The 9,715-nt window shown below is 41.6% G+C and overlaps 1 protein-coding gene across 2 annotated transcripts in view; it reads right to left on the reverse strand.

Moving 5' to 3' along the window:
* Nucleotides 1-9,252, reverse strand: part of GPD2 (glycerol-3-phosphate dehydrogenase 2) — a 147,514-nt gene extending 138,262 nt beyond the window's left edge. For both annotated transcript variants that reach the window (XM_052661940.1, XM_052661932.1), the window contains exon 1: nt 9,118-9,252. The gene's annotated coding sequence lies outside the window, so the exon portion shown is untranslated. The remainder of the gene's footprint in view (nt 1-9,117) is intronic.
* Between the last annotated feature and the right edge of the window lie 463 nt (nt 9,253-9,715).

Raw genomic sequence — 9,715 nt, forward strand, 5'->3', positions numbered from 1 at the left:
TGCTTAGCTCATCTCTATACAAGTCGGCTTCTGCTCACTCAGGGCCGGGCTCAAATGTCAGCTCCTCAGAGGCCTTCCCAAACCATCCACATTCAAAATAATCATATAGCTTCCATCAGCTCATATGTCTCATCTTTATTTAATCATTACTATTTCTTTCCTCTACCACCTAGAATGTTGTCGGGGCTCAGGACAGGCCATCCCCAGAACATATAAAATGGCATATTGATTATTTTGGATTCAAGTTACTTAAGAAATGGTGAATGCAAGAGGGACAGTCTTACTCTCCCTTTTGTCTCTCTAAAAAATAAATAAATAAATCTCATGAGGGATTTATTTCTTGCTTTCAGGAAAGATACACTCCTTACATCTAGAGGTAGGACACCCTTTTGGACAAAGATAGGAATTCTGGCAGAGATTCCTATGTGAATAACCCTTGTTACTTCTTTAGTACTACTTCAGGCACAAACTGTTTAGGTTCCTTACTAATAGAGCATCAAAACCTAAATTTCTTTGCCCTGTTGATTTCTCACAAATTTATTGTTTCTTTGTCTAAAAAGTACAAAAGCTGCCTGCTTTGGCTATTTCTTAGGTCCCATTTCAATGAGACCTCTGTATGCACAAATTAAAATTTATCTCCTGTTAATATCTTATGTCAGTTTTATTATTAGTCCAGCCACAAGAGCTCTAGAGATGCAAACCCTACCAGAGAAGAGACTGTATCTGTTTTGTATACCAGTATACTTTTTAATTTGTAGAAAAATGTCTGGCACATAGTAGGTGACTGATAATGAATGAGTTAGTGATATAGATGGGAGAAAGGATAGTGGTGCTCTTCAATGAGAGGATAAATAGCATGAGAGAGGAGTGGTGAAGAGGAATTATCAATCTTGTCTGGACTGTGGGACATCCAAGTGAAATACCTATTGAGTCTGAACCCAGGGAAGAGGTCTGGTTGGGGACGCTGACTTGAAATTATCGAAAGCAAATACACAGATGTCCTCGATAGTACAGAGAAAATCTACAGCAAGAAGACAGTGAACTAAGAACAGACCCTGGGAACTACAACATATCAAGCAGAAGGACCTGCAAAGAGACCCAGAAGGACTAGTCCAAACAGAGAACCAAGTGTCATGGTAGCCTAGTGAAAGTTCAGTTTCACAAAGGAGGAAATCAGCAGAATCACAAATGTTTCAAGCAATAAGATCCCATGTATTTGCCAGTCAGGAAGACACCAGTAATCGTAAAAAGAACAGATTCCTCTGAGGTAGAGCCAAATTTTCAACAGTTGTGGGGTGAATGGAAGACCAGGAGATAGAAAAACAACATAAAAAACTTTGAGGAAGCATAGCTTGAAGGAAAGGAGAGAATAAGCACAAGCAAGAGAGGAGGGCAGATCAGAGGAATGAATAACTTGGGGTTTTGGTCTTTTTACTACTGTGATGGGAGAATCCTGAACATTCTTGTAAATATTTAAAATGCAGGTAAGGGACTTCCCTGGAGGTCCAGTGGTCAAGACATTGCGCTGCCAGTGCAGAGGGCATGGGTTCAATCCCTGGTCGGGGAACTAAGATCCTGCATGCTCCTCGGCATGGCCAAAATTAGAAAAAATAACAATAATAATACCAATACAAAATAAAATGAAAGGCAAGTGAACATGGGGAAATTTCACAGAGTAAGTTTCCTGAAGAAATGGGGGATCCAGAACGTTGGGGAAAGCATAAACTCTGGAAAACTCTAAGTTGGTTGTTAATGATAGAATTAATGGATTCAGATACAGGGAAGATGTGGAAAGGAGGACAAAATTTTAAGAGTGGCTGTGATATCTCTGTGTTCTCAGTACAACAGGAGGCAAGGACACTGTAATGGAGACAGCTAACTTTTTACCAAAAACCCACAGTCTCTTCCTCTCCCAGCCAGGCTACACTTGCGAGTCTCCGTTCGTTCATAAGTGACTGTGCATCTAATTTCTGGCTGATGCTATGTGAGTGGAACTGTTATCTTCATTTCAAGACTAACTATTTAGAGAGTGAATAGGCTTCTTCTCTTTTAGAGAAGCTGAAGACAGTTTAAAACACAGCCCTAAGGGACAGCAGAATCACAGAATGAAAGGGTCCAGGGTGCCTGAGTCACCAATTAGAGGAAGTCATCCACCAACCAAGAATATAACATGATTGAGAAATAAACGTCTGCTGTGTCTGTGCTTTTATCTATTTTCAGATCTGTCAGAACAGTTTAGTCTGTTCTAACCACTAACGATCATCTTCTGGTAAGGAAATGCACAGAGGGGTAAGAGGCTTAAAGAAAACAGAAAATATGGGAAGTTTGGGAAAATTATGGGGAAAAATCATAAAAGGAGCTGTCTAGAAACAGGTAAAGATAAGAGAACTGCCCTGTGGCTAAAACTGGAGAACATAAATCTGTGGGTGCCTCCAGTTTGCACGACTGTGTTCATTTTCCTAAGAGCATTTTACAAGCCCAGGTGTAGAAGCAGAAAAAGCAGACTGATATCAAGTTGGAGGTTATTTCCACAGCCATTAAGACTAAACAGGATTTTAATAATGTCCCTGATGCTGCGAAGGACTGAGCACAGGAGGAGAAGGGGACAACAGAGGATGTGATGGTTGGATGGCATCACCAATTCAATGGACACGAGTTTGAGCAAACTCCAGGAGATAGTGAAGGATAGGGGAAGCCTGGCGTGCTGTGGTCCATGGGGTCACAAAGAGTCAGACACAACTTAGCAACTGAACAACAACAACATCATGGTTCCCAGAAGATAAGTCGAAAGGAATATCGTCTTAGGCAGACATACTGTGCTATGCATTCAATGTCTGAACAAGTTTAGCATCACTGGCGGAAACTGTTGAACCACAGCATCAACTATTAGGAAGTACAAAAGGCAAAGTTCAGTGAGTTGAGAAGAGGAATCCAAGGTAGCAAAAAAACAGGAAATATATTACAGAAATATAAGCGGGACTATCTCTTGGGTCTATTATTTTCTTTACACAGTTTTCAAGGGAGTTTCTGTCCGATCAGAACTTTGCTGTGGCTTTGAGTGAGTCACTTATGTTCTCTGGAACTCAGTTTCCTCATTGATGTAACAGAGTTCACTGCTGATGTATGAAATAATGTGTGCAAAGTGCTTAGCATAGGGCCTAGAAAAGGGTGATTACTCCAAATGATACTTAACATTACCATTACTATTTATTATCAGTAATAAAAAGACAGGGTTGGGTTAGATCTTTAACCCCCTTCCTATGTTAAAATTCTGTGAATCAATATTTTTTCAGATAAATATCACAGTTTTTTGGATAGGGGAAAGACTAAGATAATGAAAGAGAGAAGTGAAAAGATACCTATTTTAACAGATCCTATGTGCACAAGCCAGGAGGGGGATACAGGGAATGTAGTATCCTCCCGCTGTGAATGCTACATCTGAAAAGGCTGAAAGGACATTCCAAACTCCGGGAAGTAAGAGGAACAGTTACACCAGGTCCAGCAAAGAACAGAGCCCATGTGTGCTCCCCTTGGAAGACATGACAAGAGAAATAAAAATACCTCTCTCTTTTATGGTTTTAAATTCATATAGTTCTGTCACCTTATTTTACAGAGGAAGATACTGACAGGTGCAGAGAACGACCAAAGCCACAGGTAGGTGGCTATAATATGACTTCAGGGATGCGCAGAACTAAACACCACCGCCCAAAAGCTCGTTCTACCTATCCTACATAAATGGTTTCAAAAGTTTTGTCCCCTTAGAATCCAGAGACTTTGGAAATAGTGACAAGCAAATTTTTATCAGTCGGCTTCCCTGGTGGCTCAGTGGTAAAGAACCCGCCTGCCAATACAGAAGATGAGGGTTCGATCCCTGAGTTGGAAAGATCCCCTGAAGAAAGGAATGGCAACCCACTCCAGAATGCTCCCCTGGAGAATTCCCATGGACAGAACAGCCTGGTTAGGCTACAGTTCATGGGGTCACAAAGTCAGACATGACTTAGCAACTAGAAACAACAGTTTTATCAATCTTCTTGTTATAAATTAAATTGCTGGACTCTTTCTTAAAAGAGACTGGATTAGTTGGGCAGGTGGAGAAGAAGGGAGAAGTTAGTGAAGAGAAAGGAGCCCTAAGGGCTCTGACAAAGGTGACTCTTCAGTGGTTAGTGTATGACCTTCCCATTTGCAGATTCCTCCACTGATGTTCTTCGAGATTACTTTTATAACTTTGGTTCAAATTCAGCAATTTCCCTTTCTTGTTCCTAAAACTAAAATGCTTTAGATACAAAATCTGCCAAAATGTATAAAGAGGATGCCTGAGAAAAAGCTAAAGATTCCATTAAACTCATTAGCTGAAATGTATCTGCCTGTGTGTCACCTGCTGTCCAATCACATCCCACTCATATCTATCACTTACTCTTGGTAATTAAGGGATGAGTGAATTATGAGTCAATCACTAATTCAACAACTATTTACTAGGTGTCCCCCAGTAAAGGTGTCCCCTTTCCAAATACACGCAGGGACTTGGCTTGGGCACGTGAGGGCCATAAAATTGTGTAGGATCCAGCCCTTGCTCTGCAAGACCTTCTGCATGAAAGGAAGTGATGCATGTTTTCAAATAATCACCATACACAGGAGTAAAAGAGACATTTAAGAGTGGCATTAAAAGGGTAGTTGAAGGATTTAGGACACGTACAAAGCACTTCTGACTGGGGCAGGGAGGGAAAGCGTCACAAACTGGTAGCCTTTGGTCAGAACATTCAAGAACTGCTAGGATTTCAAACAGGGGAAGTGGAAGGAAGAGCAAGAGCATTAGGGGCAGCACTAGGATTAAAACACATCTAGGGAATTCTGCGTTGTTTCACAGAGAAGAGAGAGGAAGAACTTTAATAATGGGGCAAGACTGGAAAGGCCCATGAATTCGAAGACAAATATTTAGAATTGAATGCAATAGAGCAAAGTGATCCACGGAAGGGTGGAGCAAGCAGTGATATGATCAAAGCAGTTTGGTTATTTCCAGAGAAACACAAAACTTCCTTTCTTTCTTCAGTAGAAACAAAAGGAAAGCAACTTTTGAGAACCTAATACTCTGAGCTGCACTGTTTTTATCACTTTCCAAATACATTTAGAAGTTTATTGTGTTTTATTGAAACTCATAAAATCCTAATGAAAATTTTCCTAAAATGTTTACCTTGAACATCAACTTCTGTTCCTACTGTGAATAACCAACCAGACTTAGCCATCACTGGTGCATATAAGGCAAAGTGATACTGCTTTCTAAGCATGTATCACCCACAGTTATAGGCCATGTCGTTTGACAGTAGTAGCTTCCAGAAATCTCATTTTCAGAAACAGCTTATCTGTTATAATTCGTGGGGTTTGAAGCATATAGGTGGAGTATCAAATATGGAATTCCACAGAAGACATATCACTATTTAAAGAATATGAGGCTAGAAACATCTAAATGAAACAGTTGTTGCTCATCCATTAATAGTCTGACTGTTACAGAATAAAGTACATTAGTAATCACTTCATTTTGTCAGAAAAAAGTAAAAGCCCCAAGTAATTAATTTTGTTAACACATTTTGTCATAATAAATTTTTACTTAGGAGAGCAACAATTTAATTAATTTTTCCCAGTAATTTTAGCAAACTAATAGAACCAGAGCTTGATCTAATTAAAATCAGAAACCATGTTTTGTCTGCTGCATGAATCAGAAATCTTATTTTGAAAGAATCAGTATAAAATTTTCAACTGAAATATGGAAAACAAGAATACAGATATGATGTAGGAAGAAATATTTAACCCAAAGAACTAGTAAGAACTGCCAGCAAAAGAGGAAAATCTTGGAAAATAAGAAAAAAGAAACACATTCATGTCAGGACACAAAATTAGAGTTCTGGACAAACTCTGACCACAATCGTCTTTAGGTACTCAAACCATCTGCTCCTCGTTCTTCCTTTTCCTAAAATGCTCCTGAGATAAATCTCTGGTCAGGTAATACAGGAAGAGGTCTGAAGTTATTAGAGGTTTCCTGGCTTGTAGCCATGCTGGCCTTTGTCTCTCTCACTTGGAGTTGAATCTGATCATCTCTCCCTCCTACATTTCTTTCTCCCATCATGTCAACAACTATAAAACAAGGAAATACACAACATGCCCTTATTACATTCTGCTTTCTCTATAAAACAACTTCCAAGTTTCCTTCTTAACTCCAGGTGATGAGCCCTGATAGAACTCCTGAGTATTTTGAAGAGTATCTAAAACCACTTTCATTACACCATCTTAGTTCCATTCCATCCCTCCTTATCTCCCAAAATAACAGTCTAAAATCAGCCAGTGTGGGGGTCCCAAACTTAATGACTAATAATTTTCCCAAAAACTTCAGATGAAAACGATATACTATTGTACACAACTGAGTAACAGAGTGGAGTAACAGAAAGGCCATTTGACACTTTTTTTTTTTTAAAGCAAGCATGTTAGAAGTGGCAAGAATGAAGACTTCCAATTTTCAACTTGAATCCTGGGCTTTAAAACTTGAGAAACACAGTGAAAAGTATTATTTAGTTCACATACAGAATGTAGGTTTCCATCTGCTTTTCCATAGATAGTTTATTTTTGAAAGCATATGATTGTGCTGGTTTTTTAATACACTGAAGTACAAAATAGCAAACATTCTTAAAACAAAGATGATCTGCTGTAGTCTTCAAGAAATTCTAAGTCTCTTTGTTGCTGAAGTGACATTCTCTTCACCACAAAACGGTCTCCAACTACTTGAGCCCATGTTAACCTCTCCCTCCATAACCACAACAGTTCCAGCCAACATTCTGCCATGGGGTATGGACAAGATCTTATGTTGGTCTCTAACTGTTTGGCATTTGTATGTTTTTCCTTGCACCTTCTCAAAATTAGGATGACCATACTTTTTCTTTACCTAGGACTTATAAGGCTACACAAAGCTACAGAAAATTTCATTTAAGAAGTCAAGCTTTACGGATATTCAATTTCTAATGCTCTTACTAAAATGCTATTTATGCACTTAGGACAACCTAGTGAGTCTGGCTGTTGACAAGAAGAAAGAATAAAGTTTTGGAAAACCTGAGCTGAAATTTTATCACATTAAAAATATAAAGAGGAGAAATTAGATAATAACCTGGAAATTGTTTCCCTTCTGTCATAACCATAGCTGCCATTAACCTCCCCTTCCCCCCACCTCCATCAGACACACCAAATTTATGTGGGAAAAGCCTAGATAATTTATTCACAACATTAAAGAATAAATTATCCAACTAACTGCATTTTTTACCCAAGTGATCCTCTTTTGAATATAAAGAAGTAAAATATGTAAGAAAGAAGAAAGCAGTATTTTGAAGTCTACTAACAGGAACATCAGCAGTGATTTTACCTGTGTGATATCACATATTACCTACATTTTGTCAGTGACACAACTGAGGCTCAGTGAAGTTGAATAGCTTACCTAAGGCCAAAAATTCTGGAGTTTTTCTCCCCTACTATATCCAGCTAGAGTTTGTCCCACAGTTCAGTCACTCAATGAGAAAACATTTATTGAGACTTTATCATAAGCTAGTCATCACTCTAGGTATTAGAAATACAAAGATGTGTGAGACAGACCAAGCCCTCTCATAGAACTTACTTACATTCTAGTGATGAAAGCGGAAAACTTATACCCAAACAGGATAATCTGAGAATTATAATTGTTTATCAATATGACTTATGTACAATAATAGTCAAATATTCTAAATATCTATGGGATTAAATAGTTACAAAAACAAAGGTGGGGGGGACACTGACCACTGGTAATACTGTGGCCCTCTCGTCAATTACTTAACTAAAACACTGCATCTTTTAATAAAGCAGGAGAGAGAAGGAAGCAGAGTATTTAAACTGCTCACAATGTCCTTGGAAAATAAAGTGACTATGTGAGATATAAGAATGGGCAGCTCCAACAGTGCTGGTTCTCAAACCTCAAATTCCATCTTTATCCATTATTACTAAAGTACAATGCATTATTTGAGGAGTTGATTTGGAAATGTCAAGGGAGTGCTGTAATTTGACATAATCCCTCTATGAGAAACACAGGAGGGTTTCAACATCCTCATCATAAGATTCCCCCTCACTGCACATGATACCCCTTGAGCAATGGCATCCAGCACTCAGTCCCAGTTCATGGCCAGCAAGAACTGTGGCACTCATACTCTATGGAGTGGTCAGCAGTTCTCAGGAAGTGCCTGGCCCCAGTGTGGGTTCCCCTTAACCTCCACCTTTCAAAACAAACTTCACTTCTCTTAAACTTGGGAACATATGCAAAATTCTAAGTTTTGTTTTTAGTAATGAGAATTCAGTGGAACTCTCCCATCCCCCACCTATTCATACAAGGATAAAAGTCGACCAAATTACTATTCCTATAGCTGCCCCTACCCCCTCCCATGGTATTTATAGTGTTGTATAATGTGGGTTGACCCCTGTCACTAAGATATAGTGAGAATTTGCATTTGTAAATTACTTCGGAACTCCTGAGGACAGTTCCTGGAGTGAAGGCTCCTTTTCAGAAGGTGGAAGTCAGTCTAGAGACCAAGAGCTAAGATCAGCACTTCATTCACAGGGCTATACCTTCCTGCCAAAGCACCCTGCAAATCTATTTTTACTCACAAGTTACTACGTGGGGAGTGGGGGCTGTTTCGAGTTCATCATTGTAAACCTGTTTCCTCCTCCGAGAACTATCACACTCCAGCAGCTAAGATCTCAAAGTAGCCTCAGTTCCCTTCTAGAATCTCTACCTCTCTTGCTTCAGAGAGGAGCAACAGATCTTCCTATCAGACGAGCGGCATCCACAAACCAAAAGTTTGCAGCAAACTTTCAATAAGATACCAACCCTCACCCAAAAGTCCTACCACTTAACCATCCTCCAAAATGTATATAGCTAAACCCCATAGGAACAAGCCCACCTTCTGTCGGTGGGGAAAAATTTTTAATCTTTCCCCAGATCCCGCCACCAACCCCAACACCGACTCCACTGGGTCAGAGAGGGACCTCTCCCCGCTATAACCAGGGGTCGGGGGTCGGGTGGTGGGGGGGGGGGGGGGTCTCCCAGGAAGCACACACCTGAGATCTGAGATTGATCCTCTCGCACGAGGAAAGAGAGGGCAGGAGCACGGGTTCCTCCGGCCGGGGCGGAGTCTCTGCCTCCCCCGAATCAGAGTCTCGGCCCCGGTACTCGCGGCGAGGCGCGCCGGGATGTCACCCCCGGGCAGGCAGGGCGAGTGTAACCCGACGCGCCCAGCGCCGCCGCGCCCCCGCCTCCCGAGCAACTTGCTCCTCCCGCTCCCCGCCCCGAGGGCCGCCCCGGCGGCTCGGCCGCCACATCCAGTCGTAGACCTCACGCCCAGGCTCCTCTGGCCCAGCAGGGAAATACGGAAGTGGAGGCGGGGGACCCTGCCGTGAAAGAGATGGGGGGGCGGGTGGCGGGGGGCGGGGAAGCGTTGCGAACCAGCAGTCAGAGAACGATCAAGGTCTCCGCCTCCCAGTGAACGTGACTAGACGGGGACTCGGGGGACGCAGGGCCAGCCGGATAGGGCCGCGGCGCGGCGGATCCCTGGCCCTGGCCCCGAGCTGCGGGTTCTACCCTGCGTCTTCGCCTGGCCACACTCCAGATCTTTGGCCCAATCTCGGCTGGTTTAGGCCCGGGGAAGACGGTGGAGGT

Source organism: Budorcas taxicolor, chromosome 2 (assembly GCF_023091745.1).
Source record: "Budorcas taxicolor isolate Tak-1 chromosome 2, Takin1.1, whole genome shotgun sequence".
NCBI classification, from domain to species: Eukaryota; Metazoa; Chordata; class Mammalia; order Artiodactyla; family Bovidae; genus Budorcas; species Budorcas taxicolor.